Below are 15929 nucleotides of genomic sequence, written 5' to 3'. Positions count from 1 at the left end.
GGTTCTCAAACATTTGGGTCCAAACTGTTCCCTAGCAACAGAAACCGTCTACAACCGATGTCTAAGTTGTACCCGCTGTCTGCTTGTCTCTTCCCAGGTTCGCATGGGCTTGATGAGGCCTGACTACTTGCTGAACAACGTCCAGAACAACCCTGTGGTGAGGGACTGCCATGACTGCAGGCCCCTCATCCTCAGCGTCCTGAACCCCCCTGGCTCCGACAGGCTCCCAAACCCCTTGACCCGTCCACGCCGGCCCCAGGAGGTCCTATTGGCCATCGGAGGCCTGGGTGGCGGCATCCTGACCATGGAGGCTTACAATATCCGAGCCGGTGGATGGATGGACGTGAGCGTTAAGATGGAGGGTCGCCAGATGTGCCACGGCACCGCTTATCTCCAGGGTCTGGTCTACTGCGTCGGCGGCCAGGACTATGAGTGTCTCAGCAGTGTGCGCAGGTTCAACCCCGTCACTCGCAGCTGGCTGCAGGTGGCTCCCATGCACTCACGCCGCAGTAGCCTCAGCGTGGTCGTGTTGGGTGGCTGTATCGACGCCATGGGAGGGTACGACGGACATGTGGACCTGAACACCGCCGAGCGCTACGAGCCTGAAACCAACCAGTGGACAGTGATCTCACCCATGCTGGAGCACAGGGTCGACGCCGGGGCAGCAGCCCTCCAGGGCAAGGTGGGTGGAACTGAGGGACACAGGGTGCTAGATGAACACAAGGAACGTTAGATCAGAAATCAGAAATGTCTTTATTGCCAAGTAAGCTTGCACATACAAAAGATGTGTCTGGGTCCTTTGGTGCATCAACATTAACAGACAATTAAAGTAGAATGAAATCAAATGGAATATATAAACTAAATTAGAATATTCTTTCTTATTACAGGTTTACATCTGTGGTGGCGAGAACAGAGAGTGTCTGCTCACAGCTGAGTGCTACAGCCCAGACCCCGACCAGTGGACTCTGATCGCCCCCATGAGCAGCAGGCGTTACGTAGTGGGAGTCGCTGCATACGGAGGACATGTCTATGCGGTAGGTGCACACAGAGACAAATGCTTTATACTCAATATTTTTATAGATGTGTATCATTTGACTTTCAATGCTTCTGTGATGCCCTCATTTCCCTAAATGGATTAATACAGTGTCTGCCTGCCTGAGCCACACACTAAAACATTCCTCTCATGTGTCCTGTCCTCAGGTGGGAGGGTCTGACGGTGCAGGAAACTACCTGCGTAGCGCGGAGGCCTACAGCCCCTTGACTGACTCCTGGAGAGCCCTGCCCGACATGCTCACCCCCCGCAGCCACTTTGGCATCGCGGTGCTGGACGACCTGCTCTTCGTGGTCGGAGGCTCCTCCAATGGCTTCAACCCCATCTCCAACGTGGAGCGCTACGACCAGAGCAGCGACAAGTGGACTGTAGCCAAGGACATGAAGATCCCGCGCAGTGCCCTAAACTGCTGCATAATGCATGGCCTGCCATTTAACATGAGCCAGTACGCTGCTCCCCGTGGAGGAGAGGAGGAGGAGGAGGAGGAGGAGGAGGAGGATGAGGAGGGGGAGGAGGAGGAGGAGGAGTAGGAGACAGAGGAGGAGGAGGAGGAGGAGGAGGAGGAGGAGGAGCAGGAGGAGGAGGATAGGAGGAGGAGGAGGAGGAGGAGGATGAGGAGCAGGAGGAGGAGGATAGGAGGAGGAGGAGGAGGAGGAGGAGGGAGGAGGATAGGAGGAGGAGGAGCAGGAGGAGGAGGAGGAAGAGGAAGAGGAAGAGGAAGAGGAAGAGGAAGAGGAGGAGGATGAGAAGGAGCAGGAGGAGGAGGAAGAGGAAGAGGAGGAGGAGGAGGAGCAGGAGTAGGAAGAGGAGGTTTAGGAGCAGGAGGAGGAGGAAGAGGGGAGGAGACGGAGGAGGAGGAGGAGGATGAGGAGGAGGAGGGGGAGGAGGAGGATGAGGAGCAGGAGGAGGAGGATAGGAGGAGGAGGATCAGGAGGAGGAGGATGAGGAGGAGGAGGATGATGAAGAGGAAGATGAAGAGGAAGAGGAAGAGGAGGAGGAGGATGAGGAGGAGCAGGAGGAGGAGGAAGAGGAAGAGGAGGAGGAGCAGGAGTAGGAAGAGGAGGTTTAGAAGCAGGAGGATGAGGAGCAGGAAGAGGAGGATTAGGAGGAGGAGGAAGAGAAAGAGGAGGAAGAGGAAGAGGAGGAAGATGAGGATGAGGAGGATTAGGAGGAGGAGGAGGAGGAGGAGGAGGAGGAGGAGGAGGAGGAGGAAGAGGAGGTTTAGGAGCAGGAGGAGGAGGAGGAGGAAGAGGAGGATTAGGAGGAAGAGGAAGAGGAGAACGAGGAGGAGCAGGAGTAGGAAGAGGAGGTTTAGGAGCATAAGGAGGAGGAGGAGGAAGAGGAGGATTAGGAGGAAGAGGAAGAGGAGAAAGAGGAGGAAGAGGAGGAGGAGGAAGATGAGGAGGAGGAGAATTAGGAGGAGGAAGAGGAGGAAGAGTAGGAGGAGGAAGATGAGGAGGAGGCAGCAGGGGATCCATCTAAGAACCTTAAACATTTATTAGACCGAAAGAAATCCTAAGAAATTAATAAATTACTATCAGCCAAAGGTGGTGCATTTCTTTCTAGTAATTCAGACAATATCGGTTTTTAGTTTGTGTAATGTAATGTAATATCTGTTTTTAGTTTGTGTAATGTAATGTAATATCTGTTTTTAGTTTGTGTAATGTAATGTAATATCTGTTTTTAGTTTGTGTAATGTAATGTAATATCTGTTTTTAGTTTGTGTAATGCAGGGGTTCCCAAAGTCGGGGTCGCGAGCCGCCGCGGGGGGTCGCCAGATTATTAAAAAAAAAAAAAAAATAATAAAAAAAAAATAAATAAGATTATTATAATTTTTTTAATGCAGTCAGGCCACTGAACTTAGGTTGCTTTCACATATAGTTTTGGTGGACTCGGTGCGGTTCTGGTGGTGAAGTTGCAACATTGTTGCATTCATCATTTGGTTCGTCTGCATTCACACAGCAATTTGTCAGGCGCACCAAAACTTTCTGAACAATGTCACGCGGTCGAAAAGGGCGCTCGTCTATTGGACAATAGAGAGTGGAAATGTGTGTGTGTGGCTGCGAGCCCGTGTGTGTGCGCGCGCGCGTGTGTGTGTGTCTGTGTGTGTGGACTGCAGCCCTGTCTGACTCCAGATCAGCGGAGGGGGAGTTTTTTATTTTGACGTGGCATTGATCCATTGTTCTATTGAAGCCCATTACCACCATCCTCTAGCTAAACAACTTGTACACCGCGTTGTTTTTATGAGTGCCCACAAGTAGCTGTTTTATTTGGTCTTCTGCCCATATGTGTACAGTGTGCTTGTTTTGCAGTGAATGCCGCGCACCACGGTAATAATAATAATAATCCGCGTTTTTTCTTCCTTCTACCCAAGATGCACAGTTATATAGTTAGATAGATAGATAGATAGATAGATAGATAGATAGATAGATAGATAGATAGATAGATAGATAGATAGATAGATAGATAGATAGATAGATGCAGTGTGCTTGTTTTGCAGTGAATGCCGTGGTAATAATAATAATAAGCACTTCCTATATTTGGTCCGACGAAGCGAACCGAGACCTATGTTTTTGGTCGGACCAGAGTTTGCGTGTTTGGTCCGCACACAAACCCCAAAAAGCGGACTATCGAATTCTGGTCCGATAGTCCGGACCAAACAGCCCCTGTGTGAAAGCGACCTTAGAAGCAGGCCAGGACAGTGTTTCTAGTTGCAGCAGCGCAATAGTTAGATAACCTAGGTGGGGAACAACCAGGAGATCACTGCAACTCACACAAGTTGGAGAACTATCTCTCTCTCTCTCTCTCTCTCTTGCTCTCACACACACACACACAAAGGGAGCCGCATGTGATTGGTGGAGGCGGGACCCTTACAAAAAACTGTTGTTGCTAATCATTGACACATGCTAGCCTGTAATAATCCCCCCCAGAAAAATCGACTTTGCATTTGATATATTGCAAATATATGCCATCACACACACTGGCATTTAAAGGGTTAGAATTATAAAATGAATATGTGGTGTTATGATCAGGGCTGAAGTTGAATAAAAGATTGTATTATTTTCAATCTGACATTACAAAAAAACTGAAAATCCATCAAAATCAGTGTTGTTGCTAATCATACATATGCTAGCCTGTTTTTTAACAATCATTTGTGATGCCATCACAAACACTGGCATTTAAAGGGTACAAATAAAAAAAAATCCTGCACCAGAATGCAGGAAATGAAGTCTTTGTAACAAGACATTTCCTGGTGGGGGACCCCCAGACCCCCTGCTTACAAAGTGGCCTGACTGGGGCTGTATTTTGCACTATATTTCCTGGCCTGAATAATTTCCCCAGTCCGGCCCTGGTTAAAAGCCTCCAATGCTTATTAGTGTGTGTGCATTTGAACGTGTGCATGTTTCAACCATACATTTCCATTTATAAAATTTAAAAAAAAAATAAAAAAGTAAAAAAAATATTTTTATTTTATTTTACCTCCTATAATAGTGGGGGTCGCGGCTCTCTGACACCGTTATTTGGGGGTCGCGGCCTGAAAAGTTTGGGAACCCCTGGTGTAATGCACATAATATGGGAACTTTTATCCATATGGTTGAGCCTGTTAGGAATTGCACCCCCAACCCAAGCAGATTGCAGATCACTCTCTCTATATGGAGGTAAAAAAAGAAAATATGGTAAAAATAATTGGCATAAAAAGGGCACTTTTTTATGAGGCACAAAAGGGCAGGTGCTAGCTGTGCCCTTGAGCAAGGCACCTCAGCTTTAACCGCTCCAGTGTTAGCTGCTCAGAGGCCAGTAGTAGAGTGCCTGACCATAGTGTCTTTATACCTGTATCACTGGACATATAAATGCATATTAAATCAAATCAAATTGATTTGTAAAGCCCGAAATCACAAGTTAATGTCCCCATGGGCGGGACAAGTCTTCTTTAAACTATTCAAGAAGAAACATCTCAATAAATCAAGAACAAAAAACCCACCATGAAATCCAAAATAAATGTAAAATGCAACACTCCCAGACATACCCCAGCGAAGGTAAGGAATCAATCAAATCCTTTATTTAACCAGATAAGCATCATTGAGATTAAAATCTCTTTTTCAAGAGCGATCTGGCCAAGCAAGGCAGCAGAAAGTTTCAACATAAAAAAGAACATCACAGGGGAGCTCCAGTAGCTCACCACGTACCGCGAGTGCTATTTCAGCGCCGTGGACAACCGCGCTTGCGCGGATCTGGGGCTGAGCGCGTTCGAATCCCGGACGGCAGCCGTGCCTTTCCCAGAGTGTCTTCCCCCCCATCTGAACCCTTTCAGCCTGCTTCTGTCGGTCGAACTTGACCAAGTATGAGTGCGATGAAAAAGCGATAAACGCTAAAAAGAACCAGCCGACTGGTCAAAGTTTAAAAAAAAAAAAAAAAAAGAACATCACAATAAAATACAGATAAAACATTTACAGCAAGCTCCAATTTCAGGCAAGTTATCAAACAGGCAAATGATCAAACACAGTTGCACTGTCCGAGGGAACTGAGTTCGTAGGATTTTAAAATGGCTTTGAGTTCTCCGAGGGTGACCAGTCCTGGTAATTTTAGGTCCTCCTGTATCTTGTTCCAAGATGAAGGAGCAGCATATTTAAAAGCCCTTTTTCCCAATTCAGTTCTCATATGGAGAACTTACAGTGTTAGAGCAGCTTGAGAACGAAGGGCATACTTATATTGCTTTGTGCACAGAAGCACACTTAGGTACGAGGGAACCAGTTTAAGCAGAGCTTTGTGCACAAGAGAGAGCCATCGAGAAAATCGCCGTATTTGTAGAGATGGGTAACTGGCAATGGTATATAGGGTGCAATGGTGCACTCGATTTCCACATCCCGTGACAAAATGTAAGGCAGAATGGTACACAGTATCAAGCTTTCTAAGGTACTGATCAGGTCAGTGGCGGCTGGTCAATAGGGGCGCTAGAGCGCCGCCCTCCCTGGTTAAAAGAGAGAAGAAGAAGATTTAAATTTTTTTTAGAGCCCTATAAATAAAATAAACATGTTTAAAATGAATCATATTTACTAATTTTAAGTATGTTTGTGTTTCCAATGCACAATATAACGTTAATATATCAAATATAAATAATTGTTTTCACAGGAAGTGACTGTCTGATAGAGAATACTTTCCGTAGCCGCATTTCTCTCGGGCTAGACGCAATAGCGCTTACAGTGGGCGTGCACTGGTTTCATCGCTGTATCCGTCGCAGCCAATCAGTGTGTAACGCGTTGTGCGTTGAAATATGATGTATTATGATGGAAGCCGGGCGCGTTTTAAAGCGATCTATTATCATCTAAGCAAGCAGCATCTATATTTTCCGTAGCCGCATTTCTCGGAGACGCTCTCTGATTGGCCGACGCGGCGACGCCAGTACTTTTCCGTAGCCGCATTTCTCGGTTTGGCTTAGAGCAGGGCGATAGAATGCCAGGTAGTTTGCACTTTGCAGCTGTATAGTTACTCTTCGAAGTTGGTTAAGGTTAGAGTTTGTCTTAGAGCAGGGCGATAGAACGACAGGTAGTTTGCAGGCTGTTTGACACGGAAATGGGCAAAGACACAGCTCATCATCACAGTACTGTTGTGTTATGCTAACAAGAAGCTACTTGTTAGCACTGGACAGTGGATATACATCAACAGTCTGGGACTGTGGGACAGTGGACAAGCCCTCCTGGACCACGTTTCAACTAAACAGTGAGTTAATAAATGCGGTCTCTCTCTCTCTCGCTCTCTCTCTCTCTCTCTCTCTCTCTCTCTCTCTCTCTCTCTCTCTCTCTCTCTCTCTCTCGCTCTTTCTCGCTCTCTCTCTGTTGTTGTTAATTTGACGCATAATGGATGAATGAATGAATGGTAACTTGTTTAAAATGACAAGATATATATATATATGTGTTCATTATTGCATTGATCATACGTGTACTAGTGTAGTAACTCGACTTAACGTTGGTAACGTTATGTCGTCAGCTGTCCACTTGGTCAGCTGTGAGCTGTCCGCTTGCCCCCCTTCACCCCCCCCACCCGCGCCCACCCAAATGTAGTTCACACCAGCCGCTACTGGATCAGGTGCATACATGTAGAGTAAGTCACTATAATCGAGTCGTGGTAAGAAGGTGGTCGAGATCAGGTGACTTCTCACTTTAAGTGAAAAACAGGACCTGTTTCTGAAAAAGAAGCAGAGTTTAAGCTTCAGCTTTGACACAAGTTTGTCTATGTGAGATTTAAACGTACAGTAAGGTTCTCGTCCACTGTAATGAGATTTAAACGTACAGTAAGGTTCTGATCCACTGTGATGCCTAGATATTTGTAGGAAGCAACCCTTTGGATGTCAGTCCCTCCAGCAGTAACACGTGTGGGAAGATCAGCTGGGAGTCTCTTAGTCTCTTCCCATTTGAGAAGAGCATAAACTTTGATTTGCCAGCATTTAACACGAGCTTAAGCTGGGTAAGATGTGACTGAACAATGTCAAAGGCAGATTGCAAGAACTCCATCGTTTGAACAAAAAACCTATATAGGACAAAAGCACCACAGGCCATGTGGAGGAGAGAAACCTTAGAAGGGCCGTTCAAGGGGGGATCTCCCTTCTTGGATGTCGGTGATAATAGTGTTGCTATGGATGGGTGGAGAATAAAACAGGCGAATAGTTGGTATGTATGTACATATACGTGTAATAAAACACAAATATGTGCATGCAATAGCAACTGGGGTACATAAGAACATTTTTGAAACATTTAAATATATTACAACTCTGTACATACATGTGATTAGCATTATACTCAGTAGAACAAATGTATATATCTTATACCCAGCTTAATCACTATATTAATATTACTATTGCACTTTACTGTTGGATGCCCCACTTATTTTCATTGTAATGTACTTATGCTGTATGATGACAATACATTTCAATGTAATCTAATCTAACTGGTACTATGACCTGAATGATGGTCCTAGAGGTCAGTGATTTGATGCTCTTTTGGTGTTTTGGCGATGGTGGCGTAGGAGAGTGCTGTCTTAACATAAGAGAGTGCCGTCTTAACAGGTTGTTGGAAATCTCCCATATAGGCATTGGATTGGGTGGAGAGCTGGTGAATGCATGCGAATGCCCTCGTATGCCCTGTGCAGGGACGTGCACAGGACTTTAGAAAGGCAGGTGCCCGAAATCATAAAAGGGCATTAATTATTAAATGTAATACGAGCGCGTGTAGCGCGCAAACCCGATTTTTGGGGTTAATACAAGTCTATCATGGTACATTCAGTTTCACCGATAGATGTCACCAAAACTACATAGTGTCCCTTTAATAACACAATATGCGCTCCAGACCAACAGCTGCGGGAGGGAGGGAGAGAGAGAGAGAGAGAGAGAGAGAGAGAGAGAGAGAGAGAGAGAGAGAGAGAGAGAGAGAGAGAGAGAGAGAGAGAGAGAGAGAGAGAGAGAGAGAGAGAGAGAGAGAGAGAGAGAGAGAGAGAGAGAGAGAGAGAGAGAGAGAGAGAGAGAGAGAGTATGCTGCGTGATTTTCCTGCACTAGCAGCAGCAGACAGGGAGGGGCTGGCGACGTGTTTCACGAAAATATACAGTGCACTGCAAACCCGACATTTTATTTTGTTGGGCAAATACCTTACCTGATGTGTACTCTTGCTTTGTTTTAGTTGAAATAGTAACTGTAAAAAAAGAGGTCTCGAGTCGAGTGTGAGGGCACTGTGAGCTCAACAACAGCTGGATATCAATTTCCTGTTCAGTGCACTGCTGGCCCTGCGCGGTTTACATGTCTCATTGATCATCACCCACCCACGTGCTATGCCTATGCGTAATAGGTCCTTCCAGGCTGGAAGGACCTATTATTTACGAGAGGGGTGGCATTTCTCTCTCTTTCTTTACCTAATATTTAGATTCTATCGTGACATCTTTCATTTGGAAGGGCAGGGCAGTATATATATATGTGCAAAAAAAAAAAAAAAAAAAAAAAAGTGGCATAAAAAGGGCACTTTCTAATGAGAAATGAAAAAGGCAGGTGCCCGGGCACCCCTTCACCCCTATGTATGCACGTGCCTGCTCTTGACCATGGCCGTAGCCAGCTATGAGGTCACCGAGGTCTGGACCTCGGTAACTATTTGTAACTATAAAAAAAATATATATGGGGCTCGCGGGACGGTGGCCTGGGGCTCGCGGGACGGTGGTCTGGGGCTCGCGGGACAGTGGTCTGGGGCTCGCAGGACGGTCCACACACCGCTATCAGTGTTCTTCTTCCCCGCCAATGAAGTATTCACCCAAAGACCCAATACCGTGGCAACAACTACCGCACTACCAGTAGAATAAGTGCAGAGAACCGTGGGAAGTGATGCAAACTGTCTTGTCGTGTTTTGAACATTTATGTTGTGTTGATGGAATCACGTTAATATAGAGAGATGAAAACAATACGCTAGCAGCAAGGACGCTGGAAGGGGGGGTGCGGCAGGGGCTGCAGCACCCCCTGCTGGATGGGAGTGTAACTGCAACTGCAAGGTTGTTTTGGATTTTATTCCAAATTTGTAACGAGGCTACTCATGTCACAGAGTGAAGCGGCACTGCAGATTTACCCTACTCTTGGAATTCATTCAGATCGTCATAGGGGCGCTGTCTCGATAATGCAGTGTTATTAACAGCGTGTAGCCGACGCATGAACCGGTTGGGATTCGAATAGACGCGGCCTGGAAGCGTCAACGCGGAACTGGAAATCCGTTGGTAAAAAAATAGACACAGCGGCTGCGCCCTGCCTGGGATAGGTTTGGGACGCTGAATTCGCAGTAAAGGAATATATGAACAAGCCAGCAGAACTATCCGAGCCCCCGGGAGGGTGGTCGTCTGGTCGAAGACCTTTTGCATGTCGGCGATCATGTATGCGGGGAACGAATTGCAGAGGGAGGGCGCAACAGCCAGGTGGGGTAAGCTGGGCTGTAATCAGAACGGTTACATTGTTTGTCTCGCACGCTCAGAGCGCGGAGTTGGGCAGCGGTTTTGATTGAAAAGTTTGATTGAAAAGTTTATTAACAGATTGCAGAATGGGTACAGTACAGTACAGCTCAATACATACAATTGTTAAGGGGATGCAGACCAGATAAAGACTTTCGTCTTGTTTACATCAGGGTCCCCCATTTTCAATTCATCATAGTATCCTCTAGTGAACGAGAGTGTTGGTTATGACGTGACAGACAGTGGAGCTGTTTGCAGATAGCGAGCATTTTGACGTGTTGCGTGGTGGCGATGTCTCGCAGACAATACAACTACAAGTATAATTATATAATATATATATTTTATAAAAAAAAATTAATCAAAAACGATCGATATCTCAGCACCCCCACTTCTCGCAGACTTCCCGCGTCCCTGGCTAGCAGGCTGCAGGCTGTTAGAGGTTAGAGGCAGAACTAGCGTAACGTAACGCGCTGTTTGGGCGTAGAGAGAGCGTACGTCAGTGGCCAATCAGATCGCAGAACCCGAACACGAAACTGCAAGTTTGTTGGTAAAAGACATGCAGGTGGCTTTGCTTTGAACTAACGTTACTTGTTCAAAGCATGCACGGATTGCACGTGCTTGTGACAGAACAGCAGTGACTGACAAGCCTGCGCCATGGGCTGTTTGGTCAACGACCGGCCCACTAGCCTGGGACAGCGGCCCATTTGGTACTGACTGACACTGGGCTGGCCCAATAATCACATCTCTTACTAAGCCCCCCCCCCCCCCACTAAGCTGGGAACAGCGGCCCATTATGCTGGCCAGCCGCCCAATCACATCTCTTAATAAGCCCCCCCCTCCTCTCTCACCTGTCTCTCGTGTGAGAAGAACAGATGCGGCTAGAGGTGGATGCTGCAAAATATAATAAAATCACAGACATGTTTGCTGCAGCTTCAACGTCGTCACCCACAATGATAGTGCAGGCTGTGCAGCAACAGCCTCAGGTAGCCAGCCAGGCAGAGACACAGGCAGCAGGGCCGAGGAGGGACAGTAAGCAGCAGGAGGAAGTTTGTGTGTGCCATCACTGCCATGGTGATAATTTATGAATGATAATTTATGAATGATAACGTTATTTGGTCAGCATCGCGTTGGCTAAGCTAAGCCCACATTACTGTGACTCTGAGTGACCTAGGTCCAGCACTACTAACGAGACGCTGCCCCCTAGTGGCCGGCGGTAAAACAAATTTGGGTCAAACTCCCCAAACAAACAAGCACACCATTGATTTAATTGCCATACAAATCACACATACAAAGATCTAACTATTACTCCTCTCTGAACATGAATATAAAACAAAAAGGTGATCTATTAACTGTGTAAACCTTATGCAATATTCATCATTGATATTTGGATACTTGAAATCTGTATGAACTGAGTAGTTAGTATCAAATGAAATAAGATGGAACAGCTCCATGCATTAATTGAATAAACAACTATTTGCTCATTACCAGTGTAGAAGGGTGGATTATCCCTGCTTATGGGAGTAGTTATACACAGCCACCTGGTAGCAGGATACAGTAGAGTTCGATCTATCTGCACCCCCGTCTTTGGGCCCGGAACGTCGTTCTGGAGGGCGGGCAGCAGGAGCGGATGGGGCCCAGGATTTACTAACCTGGGGGGTGGTACTCTGGTCTTCCTCGCCTTCCAGGGCGGTCAGCAGTAGCTCCCCACACACTCTCACTTCCCCCAGTACCTCCGTTAGCCCTCCCACACCCGGTGGCTGTCAGTTCAATAGTTATATTGGGCTTCCCTTTAAGCAGTACCCTTCCTTGACCACCTGTATAGACCCTTAACGAATATGCTGCGAATGGGGTGGAAGGGTTAAATAAATATACCACAGTCATAAGTATTTACCCGGTCAACAAGGTTAGCATATGATCAGAAATAGACACTCACACCGTGCTCCCAGTTACTTCTCCTTTATGTAAGCCTGGTCAATTAGCAGTTACAAGTTATACTTTATGTGGTTCATATGGCATGCATTCACATTAGGCACCGGGTGCTCTCACTTGTATTATAGGGGAACACTATTCCCAACATAGGCACCTCATGCTCAATACATTATTAGTAAACCCCGCTTGGATTAGGGGAAGACCCAGGCACATGGTAAGGAGTTCAATGGGAATTCAAGAACGTCACAGTTATCACAAATACAAAAGAAATAATTCACATGTGGGCCCACGTTACCAAATAAAACCTACACTAAAGCCGGCTTATAATGGTTGGGGTACCCCTAGACATTGGTCGTTAGCGTTCGCTCGAATGGATACTGTTGTGGGCACACGAGGTACCGTTGTACTTAGCCAAGATGGCGGATCCACTCTCACCACCCCTCGTCCGGGTGACAAGATGGCGTCGGGCGATCCCGCGAGCACAGCCAGCGGGCTGGGGTAGACAGCATGGGCAGTGGTGGAACTGGAGGAGCGTGCTGTGTTGTGGTGGCGACCTCTGCTGGTGGGAGAGGTGTCCTCTGCGGCGTCGATGAGACGTCCACTGCGGGCTGCTGACTGGGCTGGCGCGCTCTAAACTGTTTGGCCAACTTAAACACAGCTAAACTGTGGGTCTTAGTGAACCCTCCTGCTATCGTCTGTACCTAGGAATGGCGCGACCCAAGTCAGTCGCCGTTGGTTCAGCTCAGCAACGATTGTGCACATTTTTTGTTATTATGTTTGTTTTTACTACTTTTTTTATGGAAACATCACTGGCGGGGACGTCATACGACCGCCAGTCACTTATTGACCTAAACTCTGGACTCAAAGAGGAGTTTAGAGACACTTTATGCCTAGATTTACCACCGGAGATCAGGCGCCACAACAAGGAGGACAAAGGAGCCGGCAAGGAAAAGAAACACAGAGGGAAGAGAGGAGGAATCAAACTGAGGTTAAGAAGAGCTGCTTACCGCCCGGCAATTCCATCCATCTTTTTGGCGAATGCACGTTCGTTGGAGGGGAGGATGGATGACCTGAGGGCGAGGGTCCGCTTCCAACGGGAGATGAGAGACGTTAACATCATGTGTTTCACGGAAACATGGCTCAAGCCAGCGACTCCGGACCACAGCGTCTCTCCCTCGGACTCCTTCACCGTCCTACGAGCGGATCGCACGGCAGCCTCCGGTAAGAGCGTCGGCGGCGGGGTCTGTCTCATCACGAACAATGTCTGGGTGAACCCCAAAGAGGTGCATGTTCTCTCAAGCTCATGCTCCCCAGACATGGAACATCTTTCAATTCTGTGCCGTCCGTTCCATCTCCCCCGTGAGTTCACCGCGGTCATCATGACCACCGTATATATCCCTCCACAAGCGAACACTGGCAAAGCGCTGGGGGAACTACACGACCATCTCAATAAACACCAAATCAAACACCCAGACGCGGCGACGATCGTAGCTGGTGATTTCAACCAGGCGAATCTGAAAAAAGTGATGCCGTCGGCTTCCGGTATGAGAGCGGAAGAGTAGCACGCATGCGGTGGGGCTCCTGGTCAAAAGAGCGAAAACCGGAGAAATAAGGACCCGAAAAGTGACGGAAAGTGATCAAAAATGAAGATGCAAACGAGAAGGAAGGAGGAGAAAACAAATATGAAGGAAAGAGAAATGGAGAACTCACAGGAAGAGGAGAGTTCGATGGAGCAGAACCCCCGAGGCGAGACCGAGAAGGAGCAGGCGGAGGAAGGGGGAGTCTCGGCTGAGACAGACAAGGAAATGCCAGGATGGGCCGTGCTCATGCAGGCCGGGATATTGGCGACCATAAAATTGAACTCGGACACGATGCAGGCGAACATGAAACTGAACTCGGACACGATAAGAAATTATATTGGGAAGTTACGGGAGGAATTGAGGAAGGAACAGGAGGACTTCAGAGGTGAAATGAATACAGAAATCAAAAGGGTGGATGAGAAGATGGCGGAACAGGACAGTAACGTAACAGAGGTACAGACTAGAACGGCGCAGATGGAGGAATGGAGCACAGAGATACACGAGGTGTTAACGTGTGCGATTCAAAAGCAAGAACAGATGGAGACAAAGATATCGGACATGGAGGGGAGGTCACGGAGAAATAACATCAGAATATGGGGATTGAAAGAAGGAGTCGAAGGGGAATCGGTGATCCAATATGTGGAAGAGCTTATCAAGGAACAAATGAAGGAGACGGGACTGGAAAAAATGGAGATACAGAGGGCCCACAGGGCGTTGGCTCCGAGACCGAAACCGGACAGACCTCCGAGGGCGGTGATTATTAACTTTCTGAGATTTGAGATTAAGGAATTGATACTCAGAACCGCGTGGACCAAAAAGATAGAAATCGAGGGGAAAAGACTGTCGTTTGATCAAGATTACTCGACAGCGGTGGCAATAACACGCAGGTCCTACGCGGGACTGAAGAGAATTCTGAAAGAAAACGGAATGAAATTCCAGTCACCCATGACCTCGCTAAGGATTCACTGGAAGGAAGGGACGGTGACATACGGTGCGGGAGGCGGCGGAGGAGATGAGGCGACGGGGGATGCAGATGGCGGAGGACGGAGAGGGAAGGAGGCAGGAGGGCCAGACGCGGAGCCTGCAGCAGAGATTGGAGGGGGCACGCAGATGGACCAGAGTGGGAGATCGAGGCCCGGGAGAGGAGGGAGGGGAGAGGAGAAGGCCGAGGTGAGACGTGACAGACCGAAGGCGGAGACGGACGAGGAGGCCAGAGACGGAGAAGGAGGGGAGAGGAGGCGGGAGGAGACGAACGGATGAGTACACGCACAAGAGATTGAAAAACTATCCAAATAGAGACAAAATATAGAAGCTGAAATAACATATACATAAACACACATTCCCAGGTAGAGGCAGGATATAGGAACGAACATAACGTATACATGGACACATAATACACAGGCCGACGGAGGAAATAAATGGAAATATAATTAGGTACGATAGACGGAACACAGAACATATTGAAACAAGTACATAGACACACGCTGAGAGTAACACAGTTGGAAGGGATTAAGGGGATAAATGGACATCACATAGAAAATAGAGAGAAGGAAAATAAAATAAAAAGGGGTACACAGAAGACACCACACACGGGTTTGGGAGGAAAGAGGGACATTGGAACATATGAGCCGCATTGAGGGGGACCTAGGAAATGGGGGTCTTTGATCAGAATGAAGGACAGAGCGCTTTTGACCAGGAGCACGACAGCAATAAGAACAGTAAGAAAGCTGGACAAATATGACAAGCGGTTGGGGGCAAAGGTTTCAAACCCCCAAGCCGTCAGGAGGAGGCCTCTCACTAGGAGAGCAATTACTCCTCACCCACCAGCAGGGGACAGGGGGGGACACAAGGACCCCCCGAACGCCTTGGGAGCACTTTATGTAAAGTTTATGTTTTTTATTTATGTTAATCATTATATGTATTCGGTGAAGAGAGCGGAGGCTACAACCGGAGGGGGGAATGAATGTGACATGGGGGGGACTGGCAGACGAAAGAAGAAGAAAGATGACAATGGTTAAAGGTATAAAAATGATGTCGTTAAACGTTAATGGAATGAATAATGCGATAAAGAGGGGCAAAGTGATGTTGAAATGTAAAAAAAGTGAGATGGAAGTGATTTTTCTGCAGGAGACACATTTGGTAGCACAGGATCATGAGAAACTGAAGAGATTTGGATATGAAAATGCATACTATAGTTCCTTTAAACGGAACCTGAGGAGAGGAGTAATCACGTTAATCAAAAACACAGTCAAATTTGAATTGATCAAGGAAGTAAGAGACAAGGAGGGAAGGTTTGTTCTGGTGAAGGGGAAAATGGAGGGCCAAATGGTTACGTTAGTGAATGTTTATGCACCCCCAGAGAGTGAGAGGGATTTATATGAGACCATTGTTGATATGATAG

Source organism: Notolepis coatsorum (assembly GCF_963971535.1).
Source record: "Notolepis coatsorum genome assembly, chromosome: 18".
Taxonomy (NCBI): Eukaryota; Metazoa; Chordata; class Actinopteri; order Aulopiformes; family Paralepididae; genus Notolepis; species Notolepis coatsorum.
Note: the sequence above shows the minus strand (reverse complement) of the source record.